Raw genomic sequence first — 22,120 nt, 5'->3', positions numbered from 1 at the left:
GTTGAAAGATATGGTGGACAAGAACCAACCAGGATGTTTTGTGCATTGCTTATTGTGGTTGCGTCTGGTTAGAACAAACACTTTATTATTTATCGCATCCTGCCTGTTTAGGACACAGTGTTATGTTACATTAATAGATGTTCAGTCGCAGTGCACCCCTTATTCACACTGACTTCTTGTAGTCAGGGGTATCTGACTCCACCCTAACCCCCCCCTTTTTCTCTGAGAGTTAGTGCTGACAGCTGCACTGCGCTTGACTCATTGGTATTTCCCATGGAGCGCTGAAAGAGAAAATGAACAGAGAATGCAGATGGGCGAAATAAAGCACAGCACTGGCCGGAACATGCTCTCATCATTAAAACAACACCTGCTTCCCTCCGCAGCAATGGCGAGTCAGTTAGACTGAGAGAAACCAGTAAAATTACCTAGATTCGTTTGGTTTTCAACAGCTTGAGGTTTTAAAGAGGTGATAAAAATTAGAAATCTTTCATCTAAAATCTAGTTTAAAAACAAACATGTCCAGTTTGTAGAAATGCAATATTTGTGTCCATGTTGGTTTTATGAATTTAAATAAAAACTATTGAATGACTTTTCAAGCATTGAAACCATCCAGTAAAATGTATTAACATGCGTTAAATATACACTAGTGTGCACAACTTAATTATTAATATAATAATGTCATACTGTACAAGTGTAATTACATATTTTTATAGAACATATTTTTCAAGCACTTTATTATTATTATGTTTTTTTTTTTTTACAAATGCAATATTTTTGAGTCATGAATATCAAGAAATATTTTTAGAAATGTTCTTAGGGTTGCTTTATTTGAACTAAACTTAAATACAAATGTCAAAATATCAATATATTTTTAAACTTTATCGGCATTTTGGTTACACAAAAGTTTTTCTAATATTTTGACTAATTTTTATATTGAATAATTAATTAAATTATTATAATATATCATTTATAAAATATTTTATTAATCAAAAAACATATAATGACATAATACAAATTATAATAATAACAATAATAATAAAAATAACACTATTAATAATAATAATGATAATTATAATATTATTAATATAAAAATAACCATAATCATAGTTTTTTTTTACTGTCTCCAGACAATTACTGTGTGGATTATGTGGATTGCATTTTTGTTTATGTATATCTGAATAACTTAATTGATAAATTAATGAATAACTTTATTATTATTATTAGTTATTTTTTTATTAGCTATCTCTGGACTGTTGCAACACATTATTAGTTTACAGGAGAAATAATGACTACTCAAGAAATGTAAAACATGTTCATCATAGTAGAGGTGTGAATAGTTATTATTTTGTGTGGATTGCATTTAAAAAATATATATATAGATTGAAGGTTCTTTTGATTTGGTTTGTCTCCAACAGACATTGTGTCTCATGCCACGTGATCTGAGAGGAAATCCACCAATCTGCAGTTACAAATAATGCAGCAACATCAAGGACACACTCCAGATTGTGTTCTATTAAGCCTCTCGAATGTGTTTGATTGTTTGTCATCACTGCATCAGTTCTATATTTCTGTCTTGCTTCCATTACAGACACAGCACCAGGCTGAAGATAAGCAGTGAGTCAGTTTGTGTTGGCTATCACACCTGTCTCTCTCCCACTGGCCACTGTTGGCCAAATGTAGTCTGCTCCTGTGGAGAAAAGCACAGTGGGATGGCTCATGATGCAAAGAGTTTCTGACCATGATTTGCCATGACATGGTACAAGAATTTGTTTAAAAATATGACTTTGTTTAAACTGGGAATTCATGTAGATGTATTTTCTTGGGGTGATCTATAGTATCAACCCGGGCAATAAGTCGTAGTGTCTGAGGTACAAAAGACTGAACCATACTCTGTGTTAGGATACGGTTCTTGTCCTTTTTTTTCTTGGCAAAGTATAGATAAACTATCTGGTGTTTCATGTTTACAAGCAGGTTAAGGAGTTTCGGGAATGGAGCCATTGAAACTAGTTAGTCCCTCAATGTAAGGTCTGTCCCACAACGAGTGAGTAATTTGAACTTGAGTCTTAAAGAGGGCACCTTGCTTTCGAGGAAACAAGGAAAGTGTTCTTAAACTCACAAAAACCAATGCCGGCCCTACCCCATTTGGCACCCTAGGAGCATCATTTGAACATTTTCTATAGTAGCCTATATATTGTGTAGCATTAATGAATGGACTAAAAGCATATTGTCACCTGGCATAAGGTGAAGTTTATCAAAGTTACATTTCTCAAAGTCCTGCTGTGGCAATATTATGGTACAGTGATGGTACAATATGGTAAAACATTGATATTTTGATTACATACATTTAGTACATTTAGTACATTTATGCATTTGGCAGACCCTTTTATCCAAAGCGACTTACAGTGCACTTATTACAGGGACAATCTCCCCGGAGCAACCTGGAGTTAAGTGCCTTGCTCAAGGACACAACAGTGGCATCTTGGTGGTGCTGGGGCTTGAACCTCTGACCTTCTGGTCAGTAACCCTGAGCCTCAACCACTGAGCCACCACTGCCCCCAGTAGGGCAATATCATGGTATTTACATATAGAAGGCTACTCCAAAAAACATGGTATGGTTTTAGTACTTTTGAGCGCTTTCATGTAACGCAAGTGTTTTGATACACTTTTATTTAGAATGTATCTTTACCTGCAGTAGACAATCATCATCCATGGCCGTGTTCACAATGGCATACTATCCATACTACTCTCACTGTTTTTACCAAGTACAGGTATAACAGAAACTCTAAGGGTAGTATGCTAGTAAGGCATTTACTACACGGCCTATTTGTTCCATGGGAAGTCCCACAACACATCATCGGATCACAGAGTGCGCATTTTGTTTGACACAGTGTAAAGGGATAAATGGAAAGGAGGAGGCGAGAACAGGCTTGACGATATAAATAATATTTTAATGAAGAACTTAAATGAAAAGACGAACACACAAAAGTGTCAGACAGCTGTCCGTAAATCTCTCTCTCTGTCCCACTGCAGTCTCCATTTGGCCTTTATCCCTCTCTGAGGCTTGAGTAGCCTGATTAGGTGCCGGGTGTGCGGAATCACGACCTGGCCCCGCCCTCCGCCCTGTCACATTCTTCCCTCGTTCTCTCAGGCCGGGGGAGCCCCCGGCATGAAGTACCCCCCCTCCCCCCCCATGACGTCTACCTGGATGAGAGAGAGGACAACGTAAAAATAAAGTGGCACCTACATGGCGTTACGGCGATCGTGCCAAATTAACAACCTTTTAAAAAGTGAGGGAAAGGTCAACATGGAGCGGCAGTGGACGAGAGAGAGGAGAGAGAAAAAAAACACGTACTCGCTGGTTCTCCGATACGCCATAGCTTGGTCCTCGGCCACTCCTCCACCCTCTAATGGATGACACCCACGCCTCCCCGGAAGGATCTTAGGCAGACCTCCGGCCCCTGGCGGACGGAACGCCCCGCTGCGTTTTTGGTGGACGGTAGGGGTCTCTGCCGCCCCTAACAACAGTAACGGCTCCAGGTGGTTGGTTTCAAGGTTTGTCTGAGAAAGCAAACAGTTATTTTTTTAAATTATTATTGTTTTGTAAACATTTCTCAAATTCAGTTATAAGTCAAATTCAGCTCATTTATTTTGAATGTACAGTTTAGTTTAATTTGGGGGCTTTAACTCTTTTATACATGTGACTGGATATTATTGAGAGAGCGATATAGAGGCATTGGGTCAGGAAACTTTAGACTGTAGGCTGGATTCAAACTTATTACCAGCATGAGCACAATGGCTTAATGGGTTAGGAGCATGTGCTGCTAATTGGGCTGGGCGATATAATGGGACCAATATCGTCATGATTTTAATGTGCTTTTATTTGGCCATTAAGTTTCATAAAGAGAGCATCAGAAAACGAATTTCACGATCCTTCAGGGCTGTAGAATTTATTAAAATAATATAAAATTGGCGAGTTGGTCATATGTGATTATTAATCCAACAAACCGGTGACGCTCTGACCTGTGTGCATGTGCATGGCAGCGCTCTCTGATCAGTTCATGTGCATTGTGGAATCAAAGTAATGCATGTTCGAGCATTCACACTATTCCAAACATTAGTAACCGCTACAAGTTATTATACAAATTTGCAAACACGCCGAGCATATCATAAAAGGAGAGATTACAGCATTTCAAGAAATGCGGAACATTGTAAACTGTCAAATACACATTGCCTTTTCTGTGTCAAAATAAAAGCTCCTTGTGAAGTTGCAGTAAATATAACTATATAAAAGCCCAAGGTTAAGCACTTTAAACAGGACAGAACTATATTACTTTTGTATAACGCAAATCTAATCAAAGAACTGGAATCACGGCACTCTACTAGTTCAGGGTGCGTAGATCCATAAACCTTAAACGGTTTCAAAAACAAAATGATCTCCACTCATATTTCTCAATTTCTTTACATTTTATTTTATATCTCACAGAACAGGAGAACAGATGTTTCAGCCTCATGGCCTTCCTCAGTGTCTGTGTCTATAATGCAAATGTGATAATCAGGATAATGATGGTAATTCAGCATTATGCTTTAATAATCAACCTCACCTGTCCCACAGTAATAATTTAGTATTATGCAATGTTCGACTGGGTTTCAAAAATAAATCAATAGATTTTCATTTAATGTCTTTAAAATATTCAATCTGGGCCCTCTGCTATAATAATAAAAAATAAAAAACACACTTTTGAGCCATTTCAGAGAAAACATAATTATCGAGATCTATATTTAGAAAATCATCAATAGGCTGAAAAATACAGCGATATAATTGTTTAAGACATATTGTCGAGCCCTAACTGCTAAATGCTGCACCTTGGCTCTGATGCTGCTTTTGTCTAAATTTGTTTTGTCAAATTTAGCCCCTTTTGCTAGCTTTCCTGTTTGTCTCTGCATCATGTTTCAGAACTTCACCCCAGAGGTCAGTTTGTGTGACTTATTATTGACTGTGATTCCAATCACAACGCTAAGTGTATACAGCTACTCTATAATTAGCCTACACAATGTGACCGTTTAATCAGCAGGACTTTTCAATTGTCCCTAACAGAATTATAAATGTTATTTTAATCCAGAGCAATCATGGATTTTATATATAAAATGGAACATAATATCAAGTGCGGCTTGTAAATGTTCAGAAATGTACAGGCCTGATACCCTGCTAGCGGTAAAATTAGCTCTGCCTGCTGGATTCAGCTACATTGTTGCGTATGAAAGCTGTCTTGAGGCCTACAATGAGGTTTCCATTTTCATTGTGTTAATACATGTGGGTGGAAGAGGATTCGAGAGACACGGATGGAATTACACTGTTGTCTGTACCCAATTACAGGGCTATTATGTTGTTTTTTTTCTGTTCACTGCTGTTGAACGTTCTGAAGGAGTGAAGATGGCACACATTCAGTACATCTCTGAGATGTCTGTTTCTGGAATTCTTTTCATCTGGAAAGCATCGCAATCGAATTAACATCAGCTAAACATCTTCAAATGATCAAATTTACAAACATTCTTAATAATAAACATCTCAAAGACATCTGCTGAATGTCTTATTGACATCCAATAGGAAACATCTTATAAATGTATTGAAGATGTGCAGACAACGGGAAAATATGTCTTCCAGATGGAGACGCACACATCAAATAGACATCACGGTGATGTGCGTTCACTTTCAGGTTAATGGAAAATAAATATATCTAATTTAATAATTATAGGCCTAATTCTGTTCCAGCTAACCAAAAAAGTTCAAGGTTCAATGGTACAGCCATGTGTCTTGGACATGGTAACATCATTTACCACATTAATATCCAGTTTTTTTGGACAGGTACTGTGGTAATACCATGATTTTTGGACATGTATTACCATAGTTTTCTGTGAAATACCTTAGAGTACCTTGAAAATACCATGGTACAAGAATATTATTGGTATTATAATTATTTAGTTACTTTCAAAAAAGTACCCCTATGATGCAAAAATTACCATGGTACCGTCATGATACATTCTTCTTCTTAAAAATAGCGATTGAGAACAGTTATACAGTATATACAGTGTTGGGGGGGTAAGACATTACAAGTAACACGCAATATGTAATCAGATTACTATTTTCAAGTAATGAGTAAAGTAACGCAATATATATATATATATATATTTTTTAGACCATAATATCGGAGTTGCGAGAAATCAGGAGTAAAAGTTTGCAAACTTAGACATATTGCATGATTGTAGTTCAATAGAGTGTGAGGCCAGAGACTATTTAACAGAGACGAGTCACTTCTAATTAAATGAATGGGAGAAATTGGAACGCCCAACCAAGAAGCTCTTGTCTGCGACCTGGAGCTGTTTGGGACCTGATATCTTGTTTTTCGCCACTGGCCTGACCTGCTGTTTGTTTTTTGCTCTGAATCTATGCTGTGTGTGGATGCGGTTTTGGGGGCGCAGCACTATGTGGCATGGAAAAGTACAACTGCCTAGATGAGCATTAAGACGTTGACGTTATCATCTGGATTTTTCCATTTTGATCTGGGACGTGTAGCTGACCGAGCTGTTTGTATCCTGACTTCAGGTTTTCATTGTTGGACTGGCCGGCTGGATCAAGTTCAGTGGGTTGGTGACTGTGGACCTTGTGGTTTCAAAAGAACAATGCAGCACGGGCGAGTTGGGCAAACAATTATGTTAACTTTATTATTCATCCTGTCCAACGATCAAACAAACTCCAATCCTGGCTAGTACCCTTCTACAACTTTTGATAATTATATACAGTTATCAAATGGGATGTACACTCTTGTTGGGATCAAATGGGATGTTTTCTCTTCTGAGAGGCTCTATCTGAGTTTGCCTATGTTGAATTATGTGTTTGAGGATATTCAGAAGTATGTATTAATCAAGGCTGACAATTACCATCATAAATTGTCCTCTTCATCATACAATGCATGTGAATAAGGATTCACCTGTTAAATCAACTACACGAAGAAGCATGATAGTACATTTGCTATTGATATCTGGGAAAGTATCACCAAATCCTGGTCCCCAAAACATTACCACTTCTTTCCCTACTCCTGCAAATTTTATAGGGGCCATGAATTGGAAAATCAATCTTACCATTATATCTTTATATATAAGAGTTCATAGCACTATGAAAACATACTGTAAAATTTCAGAACCTAAACTTCTTTGTTAGTCCAAAAAAAGGCTTTTATTGAAACCAAGGTGCCAAAATGGCTTATCTGCTTCCTCCTCACTTATATGTCATAGTGAGGTATTACATCAGCACAGGCCAGCATCTGCATAAACAGATCAATGCCTACTTTATTGTTGACGATGCTTAGGCCCTCCCACCGGTCTTGTTGTTAGAGTAGAGCGGTGAGATTATTTTTGGAGCAACAGGTGGTGTCACGATGGCCACGAAGATGTCAAGACATTGGAGTGCCAGGTTGTGGGAAACTAGACCTCTCGCATTTGCTTTGCAAGGATCCCAACATTAAGAAAGAGTGGCTGACGTTCATTTGGAATAATGATGAAGTCCCAGATCGCGTCGGTAAGAACGTGTTTGTTTGCTCACTTCATTTTACTGATGATTCTTTCACAAAAAAGACGCAGTACGAAGATGATGAAAGATGGTTAAATGACGAACGACAGTGTGACAAACACTGGTATACGTTTTCATGTTGCACGATAAGTTATGTATATGTATGTAATGTGAGAGCACCATGTATTTACACTTTATTTGGTACTGTCATGCGTTACTTACTCAGCATTTGTAAAACACAGAAGTGTTTCACCATTGGAAAATGCCCCAATTATGTAACAAGATACACACCGCTGTGTCACGTCTTGGCTTAAACGAGAATAAAAGTGATACCTATTAATCAAATAGACAAGTAAATTACAGTGATTTCTTGCCATGCTGTCACAGACTGCAGTATCCGTGGTGTTTGTGGAGGGGGTTAATTCGGATCAGACTGCGTGTAATGACGGGGGCATTTATGCTTATTCCATATGCAAATAAATTACCCAATTACAGCAGCGGGCGTTTACACTGAAGTCTTCAAGAACACATGCCCCAAAAATCTGAGCATTTGAATGAAAGGCACAAAAAATGGATAGAAAATGACCAATTATTCCTAAATTATGACCATAACATTATAAGTGGACCTCAAGGAACATTATAAAATAAAATAAAAATCAAATTCGTGACACCTTTGAGTCTAGATCTGGTTTAGGTTTTATTCATATCAGTGTATGAAGTTTTCTTTCATGGTTTGTTGGCAAAAAATTCCGATACTGATGTTTTGGTAATTTCCGAGTCTTGGCTTAATAACTCGGTTTTAGAGAAAGACATTAATATTGATGGTTATAATGTATTAAGGACTAATTGCCCAAAAAGAGGAGGTGGGATACCCATTTATATAAAAAAAAAAATAGATATGATGTTACTTTGCTGTTATACAAATCCATCTTTTAACAATTTGAACTTCTTGCACTTAATGTAGTTTTCTCAAGAATTTAAAACGTACTATTGTAGGAAAGTTATAGACCTCCGTCAGCAACTAGCAGAGTTTGAGTTAAACGTCGGGACAATCCCTGATTCTCATCCACATTAATTTGCTTTACAGGTGTGATGCTGCATGGGCCAGGGCTATGCCCTCTGATCTTCAATCAGATTGGCTCTATTTTAGACTATTGTAAAAAAAAATTACATTAGTGATTAGATGAGCTAAAGCTGAATATTTACTTACTGAAACTAAATAAACCAATGAAACTTTGGAAAAATATTGATTGCTTATCTGGCACTAAAAAGACTATACATAAGGCTCAAATGCTTTAGTGTTGTAATAAGTACTTTGTTGAAACTGGATCTCTATTTCAGGCACTTCAAATCACCGATATGAAATCAGATATTGACTATGGAAAGAGATTTCAAAATGAACCTTAAATTCTCAACAGTTTACAGGGTTCCCTCAGATCCTTAAAGTCTTAAAAGATATTTAATTCTTTAATCTAATGAATGGTTAATTAATCCAATTTAATAAGTGGTTTAAAATGTCTTAAAAATGCTAAGACAGGCGATGTAGGATTTTATAAATATTTTTTTCAATTTAAAATTTGCAATTTAAAATCTAAATATAACTGTTAAAATATATCTAATTTTTTTTTATAATTTACCGAATGCATCACATTAACGTCACGCAGATCAGGATAGCGGGACCAACAATACTCATTTTGTTTGCTGCCGGGATACTCAGAGCAGATGCACTGTCTGCTAGCTAGAGACGACATGGGGACGTGCTAATTCAATGAAAATTGTCTATTCATCCAAGATTTTACAGCATGGCTGAAACCGGTACCAGGCAATGTATACGAGGCATGCTGTATTTTGTGCAGGAAGTATTTCAAACTCGGCACGATGGGAATCAAGGCTGTTGGATCCCACATGCAAAATGAGAAACACAAAACTGTCAAGTCAACCCACCAACAGACGGCAGGTATTTCCCAGTTCTGTTCTGCCCTCATCTCCACCACGCCTACACCCCCCATCTCCGATACCAGCACCAGGGCAAGCAGCAACAGATCTCTGGATAACATTTGGGAGTACGCCTACACTGAAAGCAGAGGTATTATACATTTCAATTGAGGGAGTTGGAGACTTATTCCAACACATTTAAGTGACACATTAATATCGGCTTTTAAGTTGTGTATTTTGAATATGCATTAAATGCATACCGCCATTAAAGCACATAACGAATACGAGAATTATAGTTCTCAGCCAATTGTGCCTTTTTTTACTGATGATTCGTGATTATGTTGTTTTATATGATCATTTTCCATTTTTTTTCAACATTTGAAGTAGATCATCTAACTTTTTAACTGGACCAAAAAAGTCATGTTTAATGTTACAATAAACATTTTGGCAAAATTGTCCCTAACCCAAAGTAATTGGTCATTTTTTTCTACAATTTTGGTTATTGTAAAGTTGGTCTTAAATTTAATTCCGCGTGGCATTAAAAAAGTCTTAAATCTAACTTGCCTTAATCTGTAGTAACCCTGGTTTACCATCCATGTGGTTCAAACAGCTCTCAAATTACTAGATACAAATAAGTCAGCTGGTCCAGATCAATTAGAACCTACATTTTTTAAATTAGCAGCTGACTTTATTTCTCCATTAACATACATATATCTTTAATCTTTCCTTATACTCAAATGAAATCCCAAATATTTGGAAATCTGCCTTTTGTTATTCCTTTGCATAAAGGTTGTGATTTTTATCGATTTATCTAAAGCCTTCGATACTGTCAATCATGAAATATGCATATTTGACTTAAATTATAGGACTATCCAATAAGACTATATATTTGTTTGCAACTTTTTAAATAACAGAACACAATGGGTGCGAACGGAAGGTCTCTCATCTGCACCTTTAAAGATCACCAAGGGTGTTCCGCAGGGGTCTGTTCTGGGGCCACTACTTTTTACTATTTATATTAATTGCCTTAATTTTTATATTATAAATTGTAGTTTTCATTTCTATGCTGACAACACTGTTATTTAGTGTTGTACTCCCACTATACATCAAGCTGTGCGTCAACTACAGTCTGCATTTGATGTTGTGCAGCAAAGGCTATATTGCTTAACTTGTTTTAAATGCTGATTAAACTTAAGCCATGTTTTTGTCTAACTCCAAAAAAATCAACAACAAATCTCTTCACACTTTACAGGGTACTATAATAGAATCTGTATCTGAATATAAATACTTAATGAACCATTATCTTTTAAGTCTCATGTAAATCAGTTAGGGACAAAACTCAATGTAAATCTAGTTTTTATTTCAGAAATAAGTCTTTTTTTAATTTGATGCAAAAAAGAAACTAGGCTACTTTTCTGCCTGTGCTTGATTATGGAGATATTTTATATAAATCTGCACCATCCTATCTTTTACATTCGCTAGATACTATCATGGTGCACTTACATTTATAACAAGTTGTAACTTTACTACTCATCATTGTGAGCTGGATAATAGGGTCACTTGGCACTCATTGTCCACACGTAGACTAAAGCATTGGTATCTGTTCATCTATAAATCTATTTTGGGCTTACTGCCATCTCTGTCCTCTTACCCAACAGAAAATTGCTGTAAAGTATCCTTTACGCTCTCAGAATTTTTATACCCTTTCGGTTCCATTTGTTCGAACAGAATTAGGGAAACAAGCTTTTCGGTATGCTGCCCCCTGTGATTGGAGCATTCTACAAAATGATTTAAAGATAAAAAGGCTGCCGTCCATGTGTACTTATAAATATCTTAATTCGAGAATTTGAGAAAGATGCATCAATTTGCAACTTCCTTGAGAATGTATTTTTTATTTTATTTGTGTCGTTTTATATGTTATCTAAGACTGTAAACATGGCCAGGACACTTCTGTAAGAGATTCTTGATCTCAGTGAGATTTATTTCCTGGTTAAATAAAAGACAAATAAGACATTGTTATGGCTTAGCACAAAAGTAATGTAATGCTTTACTTTTCATAAAAATTTTTTTAGGGATTAATGCAATATTCTAACGAGTTACCTTAACAGTAACGTTACCCAACACTGGTTATATAAAAATGACAAATAATTTTTTGTTCTCATTTATCAAAGTTTGCTTGTCAATATCTAAAGACAAAGATACATTGTCGAAGTGTTTGGTCACAGTTTCAGAAGATGTCTGTTGGTGACTGATGATGTTTCAAACCAAAAGTACAAGTTTTCATCATAGTCGAGCAGCTCGCTTTTTTCCCTGAGGGCTATATGAGGACAATGACCCGAAAACTCTCAAAGAAATCCACAGACGAATGACCATTCCCATCATTCCAAGAATGGTTCAAAATGCCACTTTCAGACCCTGTAGGCTTTATTTAGACAGGCAGTAAAAATCAGAGTAATGTACCCAATTTAAACACATTTAGTCGTTTGACTACAACACTTTTTAAGTGTTTTCTAAGTGCTTCAATTACATTTAGAGTGTACATAAACAATGTGCAATAATGTCTGTAGCTGTCCGAATGAACTCATTTTCTCTCATTCATTCCCCAATAAAAACCTGTTGAATTAATTATGTAGTAAATGGTAAATAAGTGAACAAGTGAGAATTTTGGACATGTGTACAGATGTGTAATCCCACAATGGTTAGCCCCACCCACAGTGACACATCTCATTTGTCCAAATTTGTGTTCGCTGTCCTTTTGTGTGTATTTCGCCGTTTTGTGGTCCGTTCTGCATAATGCGGTGGCTCATTTTAGCTTGTTGCGGCCCATTTGGTCTGTTTTGCGGCCCCACTCGGTGCTTCCAATGACTAGTCAGCACCTTATCGGCCCCAAAGTGCGTCGGCCCACCGGGAAAATGCCCGGTATGCCAGATTACCAGTCCAGCCCTGATCGTGGATCTACTTCTTGTCTTATTGTGCTTTCTACATGACCCTGGCCCATAACAGACACCACAGAGTTCCTTCAAGGTATTATGACATTTATGATGTGTCTAAAAAATTGGGCACTTGTCATTTCAAGAGGAAGCTTTTGACTTGAAGCATACCATGTATCCTGCATCTCAGTGGCAGTGTTTGTTTATGGGGGCTGCTATTGGAGCAGTAGAGCAGCCTACAGCTCCTTAAGAGCACAGAGGAGCGATCTGTGAGCCCACGCTCGCTTGTTAATGCTCTTCAGCTCTGCTCCTCTCCTCCCTGTTCCTCTGGCTGAGCTCCCAGTGCTTCCTCCTCTCTCTATATCTCTCTCTCTTTGACTCTCTCTCTCTCTCTCTGCCTAATAGTGAGTGTAAAACATCTTGGCAAACATCTTCAACCCTGTTTTGGGGCTTTCGTTCACTGAAGCACCTGGTGGTCCATTTTTGATTGTTGTTCATCCCAAAACCAAAAAATGAAAATTCTGTCATAATTTACCCACCCACATGTCATTAATAACCTGTATGACTTTCATTCTTGTTGTTTTTATGCTCAAAAATGACCAGAAAGTCAAGTATGGAATGACGCGGGGGTGAGTTAATGATGACTACATTTTCAGGGTTTTTCGATTTTTCCTTAACGTGAGGTGCATCCACAAGCTTTTATTCTTATAATTTTTGGGGGATAATCAAGGAGAGATAGAGAGAGATAGAAGCGTTTGTAATATTCCTCTCTCTCTGTCCCACCTCCCACAGCTCTCCTCAAACCTATGATTTTCTCTGCAGTAGAGGAATTGTGACGCGTGCATGTCGGTGGAGCAGCTGCATTTTAAAAAGCTTCACACCCACACGCTCCCAAGTCCACTTCTGCATGCTCTGTTTCACTACTACAGGCGACACACTGAAACTGCGACATCACCAATGTGCCTTTCTCTTATCTCACTTAGCATAGCATGATTTTGTGTTAAATATATCCTCTCTCAACATTATTTAGTGCATTATGTGTTATGAACTGACAATAACCAACATATTTTATAGCATTGATTCATCTGTGTTAATATTAAGAATCGAGAGGTTGTGAATCAGAATCAAAGCAAATCAGGAAATCTGTATCAGCACTAATTCTTTGTGCATGTTCAGCCTTACATTGTGTAGTATTATAGTGAAATAGAGGTGTTTCTCAGGTGTTTGTGCTTTGTCACTGCCTCAGGTCCTTTATTCAGCATAGAAAATCACTAGTGTTACAGTTGTACCCTATTTTAAGGGGACTTTTAGGTTTTTCCTTCTTAGCCTTTCATATTGACAATTATCAGTGTGATTGGCCCATGCAGCTGTCAATCAGTTTCGTCCACTCCCCTAATCAACTAGTGTTTCTTCTGTAGTGGAGAGTGAAAATATGAGTTTGTCTACGTTTACATGTACACCAATACTCTGGTTATTGCAATTATTGGAATAATTTGGTTAATATGTTTACATGATTTGGGCAAAGCTCTTCAATCCAGTTATGTTAGAGGTCTGCAACCCGACCCGGGCCCGACGGGGCTTTCCGGGCTTCTGCACCAATGTAACAAGGTTATAATGGGAAAGGAGGAGGCGGGAGCCGGCTGAACAATCAAAGCAATATTTTAATTGGAAACAAAAAGACTCAAAAACATAAACGCACACATGGCAGCTCTCTCTCGAACTGCTGCGTCCCGCTGCACTTATCCCTCTCCTTGGCTGATTAGCCCAATATTATTAGCCCGCCCTCCTCCTCGTCACATCTACCCACTCAACACCAGTTTCATGTACAACATTAAAGAGAAGACTCAGGGGTGCAGGCCTTATGGGAAGAATTGCAAAGAAAAAGCCACTTTTGAAACAGAAAAAGAAAAAGAAAAGGTTAGAGTGGGCAAAGAAACACAGACATTGGACAACAGATAATTGGAAAAGAGTGTTACGGATCTTAACCCCATTGAGCTTTTGTGGGATCAGCTAGACTGTAAGATGTGTGAGAAGTGCCGAAAAGACAGTGTATATATATGCATACATACATACATACATACATACATACACACACACACACACACACACACACACACACACACACACACACACACACACACACACACACACAGTTTATATGCTATATATTCCTATTGAAATGTGGATGTAATGCTGATCTTTTTATTTTACAATAATGATCTGTTGCTCAATATATAATATTTAAATAACTCATTCATCAAATTATACATTCTTACCAAAACTAATGTTCATTTATTTGTCTGTTTTAATAGTTTAGTTTTTTTCTTTTTAATATAAGGCAATATCCAGGTAGATTTGAGCAGATTATCTTTCTATAATACAGATCCACTTAACATAATACAGTGTACAATAAATCTGGCCTCTCATTGCAACCACAATAACTATAATGAGGTAGATGGTGATTGTCGCAACGTGAGCTATGTCGTTTTCTCATTCGTGTGTGTATTCATGTTCACTCCTCCGCTGAGTCATTCCATTCCATTAGCGTAGTTCCCAGCAGTTTAGTCACCCAGTCGACACAGTCATCAGCATGGCCCAAATAACAGGCTGACATTATTGGGGCAAAATCTGGTGATGGAACCCTGGACACATCACAATGATGTGGCTGCTGCCTGTCGCCTCTTGAGGGATGTAATTCTGTCCAGGAAGTGACCAGGAAATCAGTTCTGGAAGCAGCTGTTTATGGTGAAGTGTGTAATATTCTTTTTCTATCCTAGTTTAATATGAAATGACAACTATAAGCTATTCACAAGTTGATTTCATGAAAGTTTGAACAGGCTGTCCATTTCTGGCTCAACCAATGGCAATAGTTTGGGGTAGGACTACTTGTTTGTCAAACAATGGGAGATGGAGGGCGGGGCAGATGGGGAGGTAGGTGTGTTTGGGAAACTTGTTTGGAAACGATAATTGTGTTAGCTTGACAAAACCACCACTATTTTACATGGTAAAGGTCAATTAATCCCTAAACCGAGATAAAAATTCCTAACTCTAACTCTTCCTAGAGCTTTCAAGCAACATCCGTCAAGCTTGGCACAGATCTTCAGACTGTACTGGAATAGTGTTATGTGTCTTTTCTAACTGATTAGACTTGCGGTCTTCGCACAGGGGATGATCAAATATCGGAAAAGTCCCATAGACTTACATTGAGAGAATGTTAAATGGGCCAACTCAAACTGTCAAAAAAAAAATCTCACTCTTTATCTCTCTCTCCCTGTCCAGTTGCAATGCCTAGCAACAAGCCAGAACACCCTAACAATGCCTAGAAACCAGCCAGGATACCCTAGAAACCAGTCGGAACACCCTAGCAATGCCTAGGAACTATCCCAAACATCAAAGCAGTCAGCTGGACCAGCCTAGCAATGCCTAGCAACCAGCTAGAACAACCTAGCAAAGCTTAGCAACCTGCCAGAACACCCTAGCAACTGCAAGCTATAGTTACACCACCCTAGAAATGCATAGAAACCAGCCATAATACCTAGCAACCAGCCAGAACACCCTTTTGACAGTAATGTTAAATCAAAGTTAGTGTTTAAAAAACGTTACCTAGTAAACTTTGCCTAGTAATCTAGTAAATTCTTTTGGTTCAGCTAGTGGTGCACAAATTGCACACTTAACTTTAAATGTCAACATAAAGTAGTTTAACTTCCATAATGTGATGTATTTTCGAGAGAAACAGGAAATTAAATGAGAAAAATGTAGGGCGGAACCTATGTTTATAAGGATCCATCTATAGGAATGAACTGGAAATAGCATTGCTTACTGGGAAAAACAAGTCTCAATGTGTGGCTACATCTACAACAAATTAATTTGAGTTGTGAAGATGAAAGTCTGTAAAGCGAACTCTATGATGCACTAATTAAGAGATCGCAATGGCAGTTATTTCTGCTGTAGCTGCTGTTATTCATATGAGAGGATTATAAACCACACAAATATATCTCTGGCATATATTTATTCATTGCTTTTTAAGTAAAGAGTCATTCACAACTAATTAAGAACCCCTCATTAAACTTCAGTCCGGAATTAATTGTCTATCTGCATCCCAGTGGATCCTTTGATTCGTCCTTTGCTCTTTGCCCCTTGGGGAGCATCTTGACTTATGTAACTTCACATGCTGCACCATACAGCTCCATGCCCCCCTATGTTTCAAGTTTTTGCAGGAAACCCCCTGCTTTGGGATGGATCAGTGACCTGGACTGCTGTGCAGCTCGGAAAATTACTTAACCTTGCTTAACTTAATTAGCATAAGTCATTTGGATTGAGATAATTACAATACCCTGAACCCCCCCACACAGCTAGGAATACAAAGAGAGTTGAAACTGTGTGAGAAAGGCTTTTTCTGTAATTTCATATAATTATGTAGCAATTTGTTGTTCCACGTCAAGCAAAAATGTAATGTCCAATATCCAAATGTGTCAGATTTGCTAAGCAAATTTATAATTGGGTAAAATATTATGACAGCTGCTTGAATGCTTAGATTATAATGTTTATACAGATAAAATTAGATTTTAATGATTTTGGGACTGATTTGTGAACTGAACTAATGGGTTCACTGGTCTGCTGTGAGAGAAGATAGACTGCCCCCTGGTGGTGTATGGTCGTATGGTTCGTTTATGACCACAACTTGGTTGAAGGTTATCTTGTACTTGTGAGTGATGGGAATCAGTTGGGAATTACTTGAGGTGTGTTTGAGAAATGTGTATTTTAAATGTCATTTAGTGAAGTCAATGCAGATTTCATAGACTTAACTGTACCTCAAGAGAATAACCCATAGTAGCTCTGTTAAAATCTTGCTCTTGTGTGAAAGTTTTTGGGTTAAAATAAAATAGGATTAACAAATTGTCACAGTGGTCTTGGAATAATAAATGCACAATGGCATATTAATTAGAGATGCTAACAAAGTTAATTGAATGAATCTCATGAAAAGCCTCTGGATCATTTGCAGGTCAAATTTCACCCCACAAAATATACTTGTACTATAATATATATTTATACACACCGATCATTAAAACCTATTATTGTGCCTAATAAATGGTCTGCACTTATATTGCACCTTTTTAACCTTAGCGGTATTCAAAGAGCTTTATACTGCGTCTCATTCACACTCACTCACACGCCAATGACGGCAGAGCTGCCATGCAAGGCGATAGCCTGCCATTGGGAGCAACTTGGAGTTCGGTGTCTTGCCCAAGGACACTTTGGCACGTGGAGTCATGCGGGCCGGGAATTGGTGGTTATGTAACTCACATAACCACCAACCCTGCGATTAGTGGCCATTACTGCGCTCTACCACCTGGCATTCTGAGATTATATTCTTCTCACCACAATTGTACAGAGTGGTTATGTGAGTTACCGTAGACTTTGTCAGTTGGAACCAGTCTGGCCATTCTCTGTTGACCTCTCTCATCAACAAGGTGGCAGTCCACATAACTGCTGCTCATTGGATGCTTTTTGTTTTGTTTTTGGCACCATTCAGATTAAATTGTAGAGACTGTCCCAGGAGATCAGCAGTTACAGAAATATTCAAACCAACAAACATTCATGTGATTATCTGATAAGCCAATCGTGTGGCAGCAGTGCAGTGCAAAAAATAAGGCAGATACGGGTCAGGAGCCTCAGTTAATGTTCACATCAACCTTCAGAATGGGGAAAAAATTGGATCTCAGTGATTTGGAGCGTGGCATAATTGTTGTGCCAGACGGGCTGAGTTTGGGGTTACTGGTACGAACTGACAAAGTCTACGGTAACTCAGATAACCACTCTGTATAATTGTGGTGAGAGGAATATCATCACATAATGTTATTCTGAGATGCGGGTTGGTGTATATATGTATATGTGTATATGTATACAGTATATATATATATATATATATATATATATATATATATATATATATTAATAATAACATTTTGCAAAATGAAAATGTTTAGTTTAATTTTGAAATTACTGTCATGAAAATAATGTCGCAACATACGTTATCGCAGTGTACTTAATGGCTTAATTTTCTATGCAAAATGTAAATATATATAGAGATTTCATTTAGATATGTTAAATAATCATTTATATAAGTATAAAAGTATATAATAATAATTTGTCATGGTGTAATTTATCTTAATGGTCTTAGGAAAGGCTGAACTGTATTTTGGTTAACTTTTGATTTTGGGGTGAAATGTGCAACTGTAACTTGTGCACATGTTCTTGACAGGTTTCATGAAATTCACCCAATTAGTGATTCTAATTTTCCTAGCAGTCTTGCTATTTCTGAATCACTGTTCTTCTTACCAGATTTTTCTCAGTATCACAAAATGATTGTGTTTTAATCAACTCTGACAGTAGTGCTTAGAAAAGCCATTAGAAATTCCTGAAACAATATCTGCATTTCAATAGTAAAGCCAAGGTACATTGGCATGCTGCTGATGCCACATTCATACTGTATAAAAAGTGTTTAAAATAAAAGCTAGCGATTCCTAGCGAGGCCTAATTATCTGACGGTACTCAGTTTCTCATTTTTAATTAGACTGGTATGTCACTTTCCAAAGGGTTCTTCTTAATGAAGGTGCACCCAGAGGGTGAAAAAAGTGTTTGGAAAGATAATTTCTGATGGTCTGCATAATTGAATCGGCTTAAGTGACAGGCACATCTAATGCTATGTGTTAGCAACACCATCTAGCAAGGGCAAAATGTGTTTTTTCTCTCATCCGTCAGAGTTTTCATCCATTTAGCTACGCAGACAGTATTGCCGTTGGCGCAATGGTTTTTAATGGAAACGTAATGAGATGAGGAGTCGATATGGTCTTTATTCGCTCATTTCGATGGGGCCTCGTCAATTCAATGCATTTCAAGCAGCGTTTTTATGTGTGTGTGCATTTACACAGGTATGTAGAGACGGATGAAACATCAATGACTTCTTATTGCTGAAGGATTAGACTAATAATACTTTGAGTTCAGAAGGGCCAGGAAGACTGTAGACCCCTCCTTCTAATAAGTAATCACAGAGATTAGACATGCTTCCTGTACCTGAAGCTGTCTGACTCCTTCACTGTCATGCCAAAGTATTTTTGATATTTGACAAAGCCAGACGCCAACATGACATTAGTCGATCCATGTCAAAAGCAGTTTTAGGACATTACTGTCTTAAAAACGAATGTTTGTTCTAGACTTCGTTCTGGACTCAGATGGCCAAAACACAGCCACCTGCCTTGGGGTAAAGATTACTGTTTGATCTCAGAGGAGGTGACGGGGGTGACTAAACTGTATGCTGTAGATACAGGTAATAAACCCTACTTCAAAGGCAAACAAGCCTTTTCCAGGAGTGCAGGTGGTAAATCTTGCCTGATCGACAAATGTACTGATTCTTGTTCTAAAGACTGAAGTAATCATATCTTCTCGAATTGCTTTAACTTGCTTTAGTTGTTGCAGATCATTACATAGTTGAACTGTTAAATCAAATACTGTTTCAGGATTCAGGAGACATATTAATCATTTGTCACTTTATTGTGGCTTAAAGGGAACGTTGTGAAGGAATAACTGACTTTTCTTACTCCATTGCCAAATTGTTTATCTAGTTTTAAGAATGCATCTCATTACATTTACAAGAATTACAGGAATTATGTTTAAAACATTGGCCAATGGGGTAAGAACAAAAATAAACTTTAATAATTCTATATTATATGAAAACAAGTTACGAAGTTGTGCTCTCTAGTAAATTAATTCTCAAGTTTTAAGGATGCTTAAATGTTATTTTTACTTGTTAACAAGACAATACTATAATTTTTTTAATTAGAACATCTGGCTTCAATGGTCAAATAAAATTGAGCAGTAAATGGTCTGCACTTATATAGGGCCTTTTTTTAACCTTAGAGGTTACCAAAGCGCTTTACACTGTGACCCATTCACACATTCACACTCATACACCAATGACGGCAGAGCTGCCATGCAAGGTGCTAGCCTACCATTGGGAGCAACTTGGGGTTCAGTGTTTTGCCCAAGGACACTTCGGCATGTGGAGTCATGTGGGCCGAGAATCGAACCGCTAACCCTGCGATTAGCAGCCGTCCCGCTCTACCACCTGTGCCACAGTCATCCTTATTAAGTGTTATATTTTAACTTTCAAATTACTATCCACCAACAATGAAGGTCATGCAAACTTTGGTTTCAGGTATGTATGTTCAGGTTAGATGTTAAGAGTTACGTATGACTGATTATCTGTCTGGTGACTGATGCAGTGGTCATTAGAGTGGTGGTGGCGGCGTAGTGGGCTAAAGCACATAACTGTTAATCAGAAAGTCGCTGGTTCGATCCCCACAGCCACCACCATTGTGTCCTTGAGCGAGGCACTTTACTCCAGGTTGCTCCGGGGGATTGTCCCTGTAATAAGTCGCTTTGGATAAAAGCGTCTGCCAAATGCATAAATTTAAATGTATCAGCAATGGTATACGGTATGTGTTATGTTTTGACGCATGCATCGTATTTCGAACAACCACTGCATGGCATATCTTTACAGTTCAGGTGTTAATGAGCATCTCCGTGCTGAAGTAAACATCAAGCTTTTATGTTGTCAGATATGCCTTTGTAATTGACTCCACTATTATATTCAAGTCTGAAATCAATAAAAGATCTTACTTTGAGTGGATACAAGCTCAAGATGGATAAGACCAATGGTCAAGAAGTAGTTTTCATGGAATAGACTAGAGAAAAGCAGTAATCTAAGATCAGCATCCAATGGCTTTTGTTGTGTTCTGAGACCCGTAAATGTCTGATGGTGGATATGTGTTCATAACGAAGTTAGCTGGATTAGGGCACAGATTGTCTGGATTTGCAAACTGGTGTCCACTCTTTAGTAGAGAGAAAGAGGGGAAAAAGTCTGGTCTTTAGTCTTTTATTCTGTCATATTGTTTCATATACTTTTGGGATTCTGTTTCATTAAAGGTATGGCTGAGGGTTTTAACCAATGCCACAATGCACTGTACATGGTATGTTGTTCTTTCATTCTGCTAATGATTTGTACAGAATTGGACAGTTTTATATAATTACTGCATGTAATGTAGCATTTTATATTTTTGTGCATCAGACATAAGGTTACCAAATTGAAAAGATTGCATGCCATAAATTATTTTGATCTGTGGGAAGCTTTGTTCAAATGTCATCAAGTGAATCTCTGAATCAGCCTAATTGTTTTTACTGTGCTAGTGGGGTAGTTTTCATTGGAACCACTTGTGGGAGCTCTTCTTTTGCACAAAAGAGCCACATGGCTTTTACTAGCATGGCTGATTATATGTACCTCCATTAAGGAACTTCGACTAAAAGAAGTGACAACATCTACACCTAATATAGTACAGTGGGGTTCAAAAGTCCACATTAAAAATCAAATCTAAACTTTTTTCTTTTTGATTTTGAAATTATGATTATATAATTTATAATGGAAAAATATGTTGTTAAAGTAAAAAAATGCAAAATAGAAGCATTTTCACTAATGTACTCAGACTTTTGAACCCCATTGTATGTAACTGGTGACTGCTGATAACGTTCTACCTGGCATATCCTTTTTTTGTTCCATGGAGACCTGTTGACGCATGGTATTAAGATGCTTTCGAGTGATCCCTTTAGAAGTGGTCAGAACTAAATCGAATCTAAA

At 37.6% G+C, this 22,120-nt stretch overlaps 1 protein-coding gene across 1 annotated transcript in view; it reads left to right on the top strand.

The window, feature by feature from the left end:
• Positions 1-22,120, top strand: part of agap3 (ArfGAP with GTPase domain, ankyrin repeat and PH domain 3) — a 199,711-nt gene that overhangs the window by 61,583 nt on the left and 116,008 nt on the right. The gene's annotated exons all lie outside the window — the stretch shown is intronic.

This window comes from Xyrauchen texanus, chromosome 42 (assembly GCF_025860055.1).
Source record: "Xyrauchen texanus isolate HMW12.3.18 chromosome 42, RBS_HiC_50CHRs, whole genome shotgun sequence".
Lineage (NCBI taxonomy): Eukaryota > Metazoa > Chordata > Actinopteri > Cypriniformes > Catostomidae > Xyrauchen > Xyrauchen texanus.
The sequence above is the reverse complement of the archived record's forward strand: the minus strand, read 5'-3'. Positions and strand labels throughout refer to the sequence as shown.